The sequence below is a fragment of the Corvus hawaiiensis genome, chromosome 8, assembly GCF_020740725.1.
Source record: "Corvus hawaiiensis isolate bCorHaw1 chromosome 8, bCorHaw1.pri.cur, whole genome shotgun sequence".
NCBI classification, from domain to species: domain Eukaryota; kingdom Metazoa; phylum Chordata; class Aves; order Passeriformes; family Corvidae; genus Corvus; species Corvus hawaiiensis.
The window spans coordinates 36,143,928-36,158,765 of record NC_063220.1 but is presented as its reverse complement, the minus strand read 5'-3'; the positions used below and the strand labels follow the sequence as shown (position 1 = coordinate 36,158,765).

General features: G+C 41.9%; 1 long non-coding RNA gene across 1 annotated transcript in view; it reads right to left on the bottom strand.

The window, feature by feature from the left end:
• Positions 1 to 2,197: 2,197 nt before the first annotated feature.
• Positions 2,198 to 14,838, bottom strand: part of LOC125329741 — a 57,968-nt gene continuing 45,327 nt past the window's right edge. Inside the window, exon 3 of the long non-coding RNA XR_007205248.1 lies at positions 2,198 to 5,771. This is a non-coding gene — a long non-coding RNA (uncharacterized LOC125329741). The remainder of the gene's footprint in view (positions 5,772 to 14,838) is intronic.

The window sequence follows — 14,838 nt, the reverse complement described above, 5'->3', positions numbered from 1 at the left end:
AGGGCTCCAGCTTTGTTTCCCAGTGCCAGATTGAAGGGAATATTGTTGCAGGATACTTCTTCCACTCTTGCACTCTTTTACATACAGAACAAAATCAAATTCATACAATTGAGGCTAATTTGTCACATTTCCTTTCTCTACTGCCTCTGTAATTAGCATCATTGTCATGCTGCTGCATTTCACTGTTCTTTTTTTCCTTACAGACAACCCTTCAAATCTGTATTTCTTTCATAGCTCACAGCTAAATGGTTAAAAGAAATTAGCTTCTTTACTTTAGGATTTCCCATTCTCTTTTTTAATTGGAACTGCAAAGGGAAAACAATTAAATGACACTGGGTTTAAAAAACTGTTTAAATTAAAATATGCAAAACATGTCAATCTTTCTATGAGAACCTGGGAAATATTTCTAAGAATTCTCACAGAATCTGCAGTTAATTCAACGGCTGGGGGGCTATGTAAGTTTGAAACAAAGCAGGGAAAGTGGATATTGTTGGAAGCATTGCCTAAACACCATTTATAATTACAGAACATTAATTGTAAGCAATAAAGTTGCACAAAAGCCGGTTATACAGCTGGAAAGAACGGAATTAACTACAACACTATGCCGCGACTCAGACCACAGTGCAGCACTTGAAGTATTTTCATGAAAAAAAGCACTTTAGTGCTCTCTACAAAGCTACATCCAGAGATGAAGGGAAACTCACTTCCTGGAGAGATTATGGAGCCAGGTCTGCAGGAAAACCAGGGCACTTTGCCAAAACCACACGCTACAGATGCAGTCAAACATCCATAGTGTTTTCTGCAAACCCACCATTCACTGCCATCCCCTCAACACATTCCCAGCATGTGCTCTGCCCCCACTGACCTTCATCAGCTCATCCCAGGAAAACACAGGTAAAAGGCAGCACAGAGCCAACTCAACAGGATTGGGGGGGGGGGGGGGGAGGGGAGGGGGCAGGTTGCACACAGTAAAGTTACTCTGACGGTGCCCAGTTATGTTATTCCAGGTATTTGTGCTGAGGGAGTTCATCTCCAGCAGCACTTCAGCCAACAGCAACACTGCTGGACTCAAAAAAAGGGCATAAAAAAGTTATCCAGTTTTCATCCTGCCAGAGGGGAAGGATAGATGGGATATTGGGAGGGTGGGCAGGCCCTGGCACAGGGTGCCCAGAGCAGCTGGGGCTGCCCCTGGATCCCTGGCAGTGTCCAAGGCCAGGCTGGACATTGGGGCTTGGAGCAGCCTGGGACAGTGGAAGGTGTCCCTGCCCTTGGCAGGGCGTGGAGCAAGATTACCTTTAAGGTCCCTTCCAACCAAACCGTTCCATGATTCTGTGATTCTATAACTTTATATGACTGAAATTCCATACATCTCATAATACCAATTACTTCTTGGCAGTTATGTTTTCATTTCTCACATCATGTACCCTGCTGGGTAGAAACTATTCATCTTTGTGTTTATAGCTTCCATTTAGTCCTTCAATATTACAGTCATAGTGCTGGTTCCAAAATTTGGTTGTGCTTTTTTTCCCCAAGAAAAGTTTTTAATTAGAAAAAACAACTTGTTACAGGACAAATTAGTCATTTGAGTCAAGTAAAACTTTTGTTTTGTTTTGTTTTTAAAATAAGGTGAAACATAGAGCAATGCATCAACACATACACACTCTGAAGTATTTGAACTGGATACTGCCACTTGTAGAAAAAAGACTGTAATGACTATAGTGTCAAGTTAAAGCCAAGCCTGGAAATTCAATACAGTAACAAGGGAAAGCTGGAATCAAATGTAGCTCTTCCCAAATCACCAGTTTTGCCATGTGCACTGCTAACCAGTGGTGGCTCTTTCGTGTCCCCTTTGAGGCTCTGGGTCCACACCACGATAGGCTCTGGGTGCTGCCATCGTTTTTATTGTACCACTCTGCTCTATATTTTAATTTGTTGAAATCACCTCCTTTTTCTCTTGCATTACAGCAGCAATTCCTCTGCAGGCATCCGATCCCTCAGTGCACCCCGCCATGGAACAGGCTGCAGTGCCCACAGCCTTTTCTTTATCCAACAAAGCTTTTTGGCAAACACTGAGAAGAACAACAGATGAAGACATCTGGAACACGGACTCCTCATTCTGTAAAGAAGATATTTTTTATTTCAAAGCAATTTTTTTGTGTGTGTGGATTAAATAAAAGTTGTTTTTCTTCCTGGGCTATTCAAAAAAAAAGTAATTAGTTATTAATCTATAGCATTTCATGTGAAAGTAGATGTCAAAGAAGCAGTAACATTTAAATATGTAGCAGGCAGCTCCCATGCCCACACTGGGAGGCACAGGAGGTGCCCCTTAATTCACAACCATTTTGGAACTCTGCAGGAGAACAAACAAGGGCGATGCAAACCCATTTCTTGGGAGCTGCAGGTTTCCACAAACACGAATGAAACAGCTCACACTGTCCAGCATTACCACAAATGGACTCGATAACAGGAAAATGAGCATTTACCAGTTCCTTAAGGAAGAAAAAACACCTGGCCAGTTTCAAACCCCACAACAGCATTTCCTGGGTTATTGTTGTATGCCTCTGTGGGAGACACTGCAGCATCACTGCTGGGCAGCACCAACACAGGGATTTATCTAAAGCCATGCTCTATCACCTCATGGGGTCTGTCCAAGGTCAGTTTCATCAAAACTCATCCTCTTACTCTGTTTTGTAAGCTTCAGGTTTATTTCTCTAAGTGCTACAATGGCAAGTCACTAGAAAAAGAGAATTTCAGACAGAGAAACAGCATTTCTTCTAGTCCTTTAGTGACCATGAGGATGGGTACTGTGACCTGCATTAAATAAGATCACTGCCTGGACAGAGGTGTTGTACAGAACTGTCTGGACTTTATTTTCTTGGCTCTCTTAGACATGGCTGGGTTAAACATGACAGAGAGAAAACCACCCTGCAAAGGGCCATTGTAACAGCTTCCCTTAACCAGCAGCTCCTGGAAGTACGGACAGGAAACTCATGCAGTCAAAATCATGGAGCAGCTCCTAAACCTTGGGAAATGCAGGCTTTTAGCTTCACTGGTTATACACAATATATGTGGGCATGTTAATGAAAGCTTTCTAGACTAATAGAATGGTTTGTCTCTAAGTGCTATAGTTTTTGACCTTTTAAGCAATTGTAACAATTTATATCAACTGTCAATCCATTGCTTTTCTACCAAGAGACACTAATAAATTTACTAAAATTAAATTTCTTTTACATAAAGTATTTTTGAGAAAAACAAACAGAAATTATTTCTGACTCACTTTTAATGAGTGCTTTCTAGAATCCAACTTCTGACACAAATTAATTCAACTCTGAGAGTTAAATAAAAACAAATTAATTCAACTCTAAGAGCTTGAGCATCCTGAACTCACCACAGCCTCTTTATAAACCTAGAATTTAAATTATTCCTGGCAATAATTTTAATAATCAACAAGAGAGATTCATCACCATAATAAATTGCCAAATTACTGCATTGAAACCTGTGACACAAAATTGAATGTGAAGAATCTCTTGTCCCATCAATCTTGTTTCTCTGAAGCCTACCCTTTTTTATTGCAAAGGTGTCTTGCTTACAAGAGTTTTTATTAATTATCTGGTTTTGTCTCTAACTGGTCTTCGTTGGATGTAGTCAGGCTGTGCTTGCCATCACCAGTCTGTGTCTCCTGCAGGAATCCCACCCTCCTGCTGAGCACCCTCCTTAAACTCAGCTTTGGGCAGCGATGCTTCTTACCAAGTTCACAGCCGCTCTACTCAACACAAGCTCTTTGAGATCATCCCCTCAGAAAGGTACTTTTTGTCATTCCCTGTGTTCCAGGTTACTGACCAGGTTACTGACCAGGTTACTTCAGCTTCTCCTGGGTTTGTAACCTTTGAAGCCTTGTCTTGCACTTTGGGGTTCTAAGTGCTGCCACGGGTACACACCTCCTCCCACCTCCATTTAGCTCCACAAATATTTTTTTCCCCTTCTTGCTGTGCCGCGAGGGCCATGCACAGCCTGTTACTGTTCCCATTAAGGGAGAAGATGAAGCTCAGTGCCTGCTTTGTTAACACAAATTAAGAACTAAACACACATGCAGATTAAGAACTAAACAGACACAGCGGAGTAATACTTGACCAGTGCCTAAAGACTGACTCTTCCTGAGTGAAGAGAACAGCAGGAAGAGGCTGCAGGACATTCGCTGCCTCTGAGGACTTGTATCCACATGAAAACAGCATTTTACAAAGGTCTCAGTGAAGAAAATATCAACAGATTTAATAAACACATCAATGCACTGGACTTCAACATGATGAAACAGTCTTTGCTTTCTGCAGCACTTGCTGGAGTTGCAGGATGTTTATTAAAAAGCACAGGTTAATTATATGAGATCAGCAGAGTTAGGAAAGAGTTTGCTGAAATATGTTATAAAGTTAGCAGTTAAGATAACTTTTTGTTAGCTTCTGCTATGGAATCAAAACAAAAAAAAAGAGAGTTTTGATTCCATAAATCTGGTTTATGAAGTCCCTGCCTTCCCCACTCATTCCAGCTCTTAATCTGCAGTTCAGTGCACTCCAACTGTGCTGAGATAATTTATTACAGGCCTGTGTTATAAATCAGACAAAGAATAACTAAATTCAAGGGAGCAGATGCCATATCCTGCACAGGCTGGTAGATGGATAAGTCTAAACTAAATATGTTAGGGCAGCTATCTGAGAGTCAGTCAACACAAACCACTGTATCTTGCATTGTGTAGCACTGTGAATCAGCCATGCAATATAGAAACTGTGGGTATCAGACAAACCAGGAACATCTCTGGGCCCCAAACCATGAATCATCCTGGTGAGATGTGGAAAGAAAACAATACAGGGATGGGTAGCAGAGTCTCACATTGCTCTGAGCCTACCATAAAGCTGAGACAAAAAACAATCTGCAATTCATAAAGCCAAATTGTCAGTCTTAGAACATATTAACCGCAAAATGGCTTTTCCATACAAGGAACAACCCCGAAAATTTAATAAATCGATATTTACTTGATTTATATAGATTAAATCATGGCAAGTATTAGCACGGCTCGTGATAATCTGAACGGTTATGACTGCAAATGGTTGTAAGACCCATTAAAACCATGTAACAGACATTCAGTGCAGAAAGGTTTGCAGAATGTGCCTCAAACGTCCCAACAATGGGTAAAAAAATGCTCTCCAAATTCCCTTTGGGAGACCAGAAAAGATCACAGACGTCATCAGGTCCCAAGGCCCTGACGTAACAAAAGCTTTTCAGATGAAATTTCCAGATGCTCCTAGGAAACAGACCATTCCCCAAGCAGCAGGGCAAGGGAAAACCCCATGTGCTCCTTGCCAAAGAGACGTGAGAGAAACACAACAGCAAGTGGTTCCTTTGTGGGGAATTGTGCACCACAAGACACAGGAGAATATTGGTCCAGATGCAGTGAAGATCAGAAAAGCCTCGGGGCTCCTGCTGTCTACTGTCTTCAGCTGTGGATAGTCACTAATTGCACCCCATTTACTATGGAATAGCAATCTGTATCCTGTGAGTGGAGGAAAAGCTATCAAAACACAGCTTCAAAATCACATCAAAAAGATTTTTAAATTACATCGAGCTTTTTTAACATGTTTTTTTATGTTTGATCAAGCACAGGAAAATCACCCTCATTTCTATACATTTTGTGGGGTGTCTTGTCCATATCTGGCAAATGAGTTGTTTTCTTCCCTCTTCCTCTAGTGGCTCATCTGCCTCGGCTGCATCATCCACTTCCACTGTAATTGAAGAAGTAAGTTTATTAGTCACTAATTGATTGTCATACATATTTGCTTTCAGATTTAATTCCTGAGCCACACTGGCTGAGTCTCCCATTTTAGACTGAGAGCATTTGAGATCCTTCTCAATTAGCCCAGCCCATAATCTGTCAAATCTTTTGATTCCCAACCTGTAGTGCACCACAGCACAGGAACATGGCACTGTTGATGTTTATTTCACCAATTTTCTCTCTCTGAATTAGTGCTCTCCACATGACAGGATTCTCCCTGACCATCTCAGGTTTCAGTGTGCACAACCAAGATGAAAATCCACATTCATGCATTTTCACTCAACTCTTATCACTGGAATTTACGGTCATTTCACAGCATTAGATACCGAGTCATTTACATTCTCTTCACAAACACCAGCAGACACTGGGGTTTAAAAGCATTGATAAAATGCATTCATGACATCCATCCTGCCCTCAGGTGCTGTGGGTAGTTTTGGTTTTCCCTTTACAAACAGCATGTGTTCTCTAAGCTGGTTGTTCTTGTGAGTAGAGCTTGGCCATCAGCAGGAGATGGGGAAAAAATTAACTTGTGGGTCAAGATAAAAGCATGGAGAACATTTACTGATCTCTTACCAAGCACTATCACAGGCAAAACTGACTTGACTGGGGGAAAACTGGTTTATTTCCAATGGGTACAGGGTTCAAGGATGAGAAACAAACCTCTTTACCTGACCCCTGTCCCAGGCTCATCTTCACCCCTCCCTCCTTGACTCCTCTCCCACCCCAAGAGTGCAGGGGTGGGGAATGGAGGTGATGGGCACCCCACAGCAGCCCCGCTCTGCTCTTCTGCTCTTTCCTCCCCACACCTTCCTCCTGCCCCACTTGGATGTCCCCACACCACAGGGGAGTCTCTGACAGAAGTCCCCGGTCCCCCACTGCCCCCAGGCATGGGCAGCCCAAACACCTTCATTTCAAAAGACATTTTTACAAATTCTGTATTTATGCTACAACTCTGAGGATTTCAAATCCAAGATATAGAGGAGATGTAAATGGAGGAGTTTGATAAACTGAAGCACTCGGCCACTCCTGTGAGCCCTGCACAGGAGCCAGATGTGTGAGTGCTGCTCTGTTCCTCCCTAGACCAAGATGAGAAATGGAAACATGCCACTGTGTATCTCAGAAAGTGCACTAATAGCACCAGAGCACAATCCACAATTTCTTGGCTGTCCGTGCCCCCTGGAGACAGCTACAGTCCCACTGATGCCTCTGTCCCAGTAAATGCCATGACAAGAGCCCTTAGGGAAAGGCCAGGCCCCATGTGAAAAAACTGCAGTAACCACACCCCAGAGATACCTTTTAAGAGCCTTTTACCTTCAACTAGAACTCTTTCGTCAGCAAAACGAAACAGAACTTGGTGCTTTTTGTATCGCTTCGTATATTTCCTCATTATTCATCCCACAGGTTCCTCTAAGCATGAGCTGATGTCTGTGTGTTTGCCCTAAGAAGCATTGTCATTTTCAACCACCAGTGATTTGAGTGTTACTCACTGGAGTAGCAGTTGTAGTTACCCCCAGTATTTGCTTTGCAGGATTACTCACAGAGCCGCTGATTGTCTGAAGGTGGACAATTGAATGACCCCTCTCAGTGACCTGCACACAGGACCACTTCTGTGAGGTGGTGCCAGTGAAGCCACTCACTTCAGCGGGTGGAACCAGCTGATCTTTAAGGTCCCTTCCAACCCAAACTATTCTGTGATAATGCACAGAAGTCCCAAGTGCAAGCAGAGCCCATTGTTGTGGGGGAAAATCAGTGCTCCAGGCTTAGCTGGTGACAGCCACTTCTGTTCCAGGGTAACTTACACCCTCTTTGGGACATTTGCAGCTGGGGCAGCGTCTCTCTGTGCAAGGAGAGAGCACCAGGCAACCAGCAAGGAAAAATACTGTCATAAATTTTGAAGGTATTTTCCCCTCACCTAAATATTACATGTGTGCAGTCCTTTCTAAGATTAGCTGTTGTCCATGTTCCAAAGCACTTTAAGTGGTGGCATTGGGTACTCGTTCCCTTCCAGTGATACCATACACAGAACACCCTAATTTATAACCAGCTGGACAGAAGACCAAGTTTAGCACTCATTTTTTACCCAGCCTTCCACCCTCAGAGCAGAGCCCCAGAAGACACTGTGATGGTAATCCAGGCACACGTGCCTAAATGCACACCAGCTACAACACAGCCCTGAACTGGCAAAAGCTTTGAAATGAATTAAACATGATCCTTCAATTAACATCCCCAAAACACCACCACAGCTTTGTCAACTCCAGTGCCAGGTTTCATTAGGCTACAAACTAAGACAACTGTGTTCCTTCAAAAGCAGAGACAACTTCGAGGGACACTGAACGGCAGTGAAAGGAGTTTGCTGGGGAATCTCCCCTCAATGCACAGTATCCTTGCATCATGGGGTCTTTAATCCAAGCCTTCTCCCATTTCAGCAACCTCAAGAGCCTTTCTGTGCTGGAACACACAGCCCTCAGCCACTCTGGGCCCATCAAAACAGATTTTCTGCCTTCTCTGAGGTCTGGCTTGCATGTCTGTTCCTGCTTTTCTCCAAAGTCACTATTGGCAGTGCCATTGGCTTCCCTCTTGCTCAGATGCCAAGGTGTCCTTTATACCTACCACCCTGGAGCCTGGCAAACCTGTCAAGGAAGGAAAATAAATGGTGCCAGGGAAGGAGCACTCCTATTCCAGCCCATCTCCACTGGCAGTAGCCAGGAGAGTGCTCTGCCATCAGGCAGCTGAGTTCCTTTCCTGTTCTCAACCCCTCTTTGGCACAGAGCCTCCTCTGGCAGGGCTCAGTCTGCACACAGCAGATAAATTCCCTGCACTCCCCTCCCCACTGAAGTTCTGCAGCTCCTCAGAGGAATTCCATAACAGGGGAGCCATCAGCTGGTGCTGAGCAGTGCTGAGGGGTGCTGGTGTTGTCCAGCTGAGCTTGCAGAGAGCTTTACCCACAAGGAAGGAGACAGGGAGATGGCAGGGCGTGCCCAGCGCAGGGTGTCATACCCCAGCTCTGGTTCTGCTTGCTGTCTGGGACCAGGGCATTAGCTACACTGGAAGGGAAGTCAATCACATAATATCAGACTCATGAAGTTCTGGAAGAGGTTATAAGGGAGGTTCTGGAGTTCTTTTCCACAGAAGGAACAGATCAATAAAGCAAAACATCTCTCTTTGATTTTGGCTTGCTGCAGAGAGCAGCAGATCTTTTCTTGAGGTGCCTCTTTCTACAATTCTAGATGCATGTGAGTTTTATTTATATGTGTTACCAAGCTAACCAAATATCAACTTCTAAAATGTGAATCTAATCTTCATTTGAACGTGTTTTCATCTAGCATTTTTATCTGCATTTTCATTTCTCAGTTCAAGGAAAATAGTCGGCAATGTTATTTGAGAATGGAGTTCAAGTAAAAAAGCTTCTGCTTGCTTCACTGATTTTTCTTCTTAGCAGTGTTTCCTCAAGGATATAGTGTATACAATAATTAAATAATTAACCACTCTAAAATAATTTTCTGCTTAAATGACCATGCATTATATGTAACAGTCTTCTGTGTTTGCTTAGAGGTGAAATTTAAATCTAGAGAGAAGAACATCTTAAAAGAACAGGATGACATAATTAATACTATCCTGTGGATCTTGTAGCCTCATGAAGGGTTTTACAGAAAAGAGTAGTGGAATGTTAGTCTGGGATTTCTTTTTTTAAAGGCTGATTCAACCGGGCAACATCACCAGCTTGTATAGACCAGAGCTGCTTTGCAGACATCAATGGAAACGTATCTGCTCTGTTCCTAAAATGAAAGAAGTGATAACTCCAAGAACCTACAGCAGCTTTTGTTTGAAGTGAAATGTCAACTCTTCTATTAACTTCACAAAATCCCTTCAAAAGTGAATTCAAATTTAACAGGATTATCATACTAATTTCAGGGCTCGTTAGGAAAATTCCACTTACAGTATTAGTGACATTGACAGCTGATACTCAGCGTAATATTTTGTTAACTCAGCTTAAATAAAATTACGGTTTGTGGTCAGTTCTGGGAAGGTCTCGTATATTTTCTAAACAGATTCTTCCAGATGAATTTTATAAATACAAAAAGCCATGAGATTAAAACCCACCAGGAAAAAAATAAGTTTGGGTTTAATCACCTTTAAAAAGAGTTCACTTCCTCCAAAGGCCTCAGATAGAAAAAAATTCATTTAATGACCTATGATCCAGTATATGTCAAATTAGGTATAGCCCTTCCTATTCTTTCATCCAAATTACTCTAAACAATCATTCCATAGTTACTACATTTTTAGGTTATATAAACAGGGAAAGAAATCAAAGAGCACAGTCCTTTGTCCCTAACAACAACAACAAAACCACCACAAAACCCCTAAGGTGCCACGATCTCCCAAACCATCACAAGTAAAGTTGCAAATAACAACTTCCTTAATGTGCTTTTCACCAGTTATTCTATATCCTTTGCATATTCAGTTTGCAGCCATTTCTTAGTCTCACAGGCTATTATGATCTACTTTCCATTCTCTATCACCATGGATATCTTATGACCACAAATTATCCTGCCACATCATTACCACCAAATGTTCCAATACAGTAAAATTACCTTGTCTTTAGTCTCTACCTTTTAATCAGCAAACGAGGTCAGCTTGACCTTCTGGGGTACCCAAAGCCCTTCTGCATTCATTTGCATCAAGCAATAAGTCTAATTTTTTGCTTCTGCAAATCTAAAACTCCTCCATGGGGTGACTGAGTTGATCCCTGTGCTCATTGCAACACTTAGAACAGGCTGCAGCTTTAGAGTTCATTTTGTTTCCAGTACCATTATTCCTCTATTAAATGAAAGGTTGGTTGCTAAAGCAAATGAGACAATTCTGTTGGTGACATCTGAATTTTAGGTCTGCTTTGTCTTTCTGACTGCAGGGGTGCAGGGTGGGATAATTTTGCTGCTTCAAGCACCATGAAGCACTTTCCATCATCAAGCAACAAGTCTTGTCTAGGAAAAAAAAAGAATATTTTTGATCATGCTGAGCATAATTATTTCACTGCCAGGTATAAAGACTACATGTTTCTCTATTTTTTTTTTTTTAATTGTGATTGTGGAGTCTGATATTTGTCAGCCACAAGCAAATGGAGGTGATACAATTGAAAAGGCACATCTGATATTAGTAAGTGTAGCAAGGAAGACCACCCACACTCATTAGGTCTATTTCTTTTAAGTTAATATTTGTAAAACCAAGGTTAGGACAATTTTTTTTTTTCCAAGATAGGAACTCTCAAGTATTGAAGTCCTTTAATAAATCCCTCAGGAGGCCATTCTGGGATCCCAGTGCCACAAGGCAGGGAAATGGTCACAAAGTTTACTGGGACATCCAGCCTTAATGGAGTCAACACCAGCTGGAAAACTTTGGTATTTTCACCCTCTTTCTGTTTAAAAGGCTCTTTTCTCACCCTACAATCACATCATCAATTATGCTGATGACGTCTGACCACACATCTTCACATCTTTGGTCCTGTTTGACAGAGCTCCTGGAATTCATTTACATTTTTTAGGTTTGGATATCCTGAGTGATTTGCAGTCATTGTGCAATGCAACTCCTTCATTTGAATTCTGCTCCTCCTCCTCAAACACTCATTATTCCATCTGAAATTGTTTTTATTCCTTAACACCCTTGAATTGTGTACAACTGAACTACAGCCTATTTAAATTATTCCAGTCATTCCATTACAACCATTTTCTTCTCAGAAAAGCATAGAAATACACGCAAGGAAACCCCTGACTGGCCCATTACAGTGAATCAAAACATTATGACTCAAGGTTGGTCAGCCAGAAATTAAACCTGTGCTGAATTTTAGGATCATTGAATCATGGAATGGTTTGGGTTGGAAGGACCTTAAAACCCCTCCAGTGCCACCCCTGCCAAGGGCAGAGACACCTCCCACTGTCCCAGGCTGCTCCAAGCCCCAGTGTCCAGCCTGGCCTTGGACACTTCCAGGGATCCAGGGGCAGCCACAGCTGCTCTGGGCACCCTGTGCCAGGGCCTGCCCACCCTCCCAGGGAACAATCCCTCCCCAATATCCCGTCTGGCACTGGGAAGCCATGCCCTGTGTCCTGTCACTCCGGTTCCTGTTGCAGGGCCCCTCTCCAGTTTCCCTGCAGCCCCTTCAAACCTGGAAGGTGCTGTGAGGTCTCCACAAAACCTTCTCTTCTCCAGGCTGAATTCTGTCTCAGTTTCTGTTTATCTCAGGTTTTTAAGTCTCCTCCCCAGCAGGGCTTGGATGATGATTGAGGTCACAATCAAATACAATTACAAATTCCTGATGGGCCAGAAATGGTTTCTTTACTCACGCTGAGAAATGGCAGAACAACATGGAAAATTTGCAACCGGAAAGGAGTTTGTGGAAGAATGATATCGTCAATCCAAAACAGATGTCCAAAGTGGAAGTTCCACCTCTGCCTTAATTACAACATCATTACTTCGATGCCACACTTGGCTGGGTCGTGTCACCAAGCCATGTTTCAAGCCTTGGGAGCAGCAGACTCAGGGTGAGTACAGAATGCTATGACTTCCATTTAGCATTCTGTACTTGAGCAAAAATTAAAAGGTCATCTCTTCAGCTTCTCTGGGAAAAGACTGATCACAGCACGACTCGGGTGTCCTGGAACAAACAGGAGCGACTTAATGTTGACAAGTTCATTTATTTTTTGGCAAATTCTACCAACGAAAATGTACCAATAAAGGGGATTGTTCATTGAAAGAAAGGCTGCATGTTTTGTTTTTCAGCCAGGATGAGTTCTGTTCATAGCCAGTGACAGCAAAGAATTTAAATTCTACCTGAGATATCCAATTTTAGCTGTGAAAAATAAAGTTACATCGCTTTGGAACCTGAAAACAGCATTTCTTCTTTGGCCGTTGGGTTTGGAGAGAAAGCAATGAAGCCTTGCCAAGTTCAGGGCAAACCCCAAGTCCTACAAGGGTTAGGACTGACATCAGGGATAGATTCAGTCATAAAGACAAATGATTTTGTGATTTGAAATTCCTTGGTTAACTCCTGTTGACTTTTCTCTTGGATTTGTTCTGGAGCATGAAGCGTCATAATCCCAGAGTCACATAAAAAGAATGACATTTCTTAAAACTCCAGATAAAAGCATTTTCTTAGCAATTATAACAAAAATAGCTGGATGTGTTCTCAACAAGATTCATTACCATGATTTGTATCTGTTTATCACTGATAAAGAGAAGAACTCACAAACAATAAATTAAAATAATACGAATTAACACTGTATGTTCCCAGGTTACAATAATTGCTTTTTAGCTGTAGACTGACTATAAAATATCTGCAAATCTTAAAAAGAAATTCTTTAGTAATCATTAAAACTCTTTAAAATGCCCCTTTTTGGCATTTGGCATTTTTCTTTTCTCATTTCTGATGCACACACGAGTTTGTTCCAAAAATGAATGCCTGTCACAAAGAACACAAATGCTAAGCAGGCTTGAACTACTCAGAAAGAGCCTGTATTGCTGAAGAAAAATAAATATCCGTTCCATTGGCAAGTTAGACTTTGTGAAGGAACTGGAATATCGAGCTGTCTGACTAACAGAAAGGAAGATGGATGACTCTTCCTGAATTAGATGCTTGAAACCTACTTCTGCTCAAAAGGGAATATAATCAATTTGGGAAAGAGTTGCCTCCAACACTGGGAACGCTTTATCATAAATAGTAGATTGCATTTGAACTTTACTTGAGTGTTTTAAAGGTATTATTAGAGCTTCACCTTCAAAATGAATAACAGTTTATTTGTGCAGTTACTCAGGGAAACAGGTTGAGATACCCACTTTAAATAATATTCTACCCTGTCCTTGACACCCCACTTTTTCTATTTATTATTAGCTCAGTTAATTACTCATTTAATTTGTCCCTCTTTATGCCCAGAGGCAGCAGGGTGAATGCACCTGAAGGGCATGGAGCAAACGTGAGCTCAGATCCCCCTCTCCAGGTGAGGAGCTCCAAAGGGACCATCAGGGAAGCACTTGTTGAGCTTCCAACCTTCCCCTGCTCATCCAGAGCCTTTGGGAAGGAACCTAGGCGCTCCAGGGAGTGTCCTTGAAGGTCACACCCTGAGAGAAGGGTCTCTGTCCTGGAATAGGATCATTTGTTCCAACCCTCCAGCTGGTGACTCCTGACGGCTCAGAACTTCCACTCTGTGAAATCAATTAAGATCTGGCACTAAGCCCTTTCAGAAGGAAACCTATCCAGGATATCAGATCCAAAGGGCAATCCCAGCCATGAGGTTACGAGGAGTCCAGAACACTCTGTAGCTATTTGTAATTTTTTCCTGTATTTCAGCTGAAATTTTCTGAATTTTTTTCTGTATTTCAGATGTAACACTGGCCAGAAGGTGTCCTGGCATGCAGGAATCACAGGTTGTTCCTCCTACAGGGTGTTCTGGAAGAACTTACACTGCTCTACAAACACCCAGTCTGAAAAATTCCATGTAATTTACAACCAGCATTCACACACGTCGGTTTTTCATACGGTTGATGGGGTTTTTAACAGAATAAAAGTTAACTAATAATTTAATTGCCAAAAATCAAAATCCATCTGTATTTTGATGCCATCTAAATGGCTCTATGAATAACCCAGCCCTGGATTTAACTCCTGTAAGGTCTACATCTCGTTTGCTAACAACATTAAGTATGGGAAATAAATCGGGATGCTCAGTTCCTTTTTGAACTTGGCATGTGTGCATGTATCAGCTTCCAAAACCTCTGCCTTAGTTCCTTGTTTCAGAAACAGAGATCTAGATCAGAAACATCAGCTTTCTTACAGAGCAACAAATATTGTTAATAAAAATTACTAGTTTTATTTATGTTTTCCCATTGTGCTTAAATATCTTTGTGCTCAGTACAAGTCATATTAAATTACTTATATGTTTTACTATTATGTTTAATACCTATGGAAGTAGCATTGGTGTAAAATTATATCAATGACAGGAAGAAGCCATGCAAGAAAAAAATGAACAGCAAAG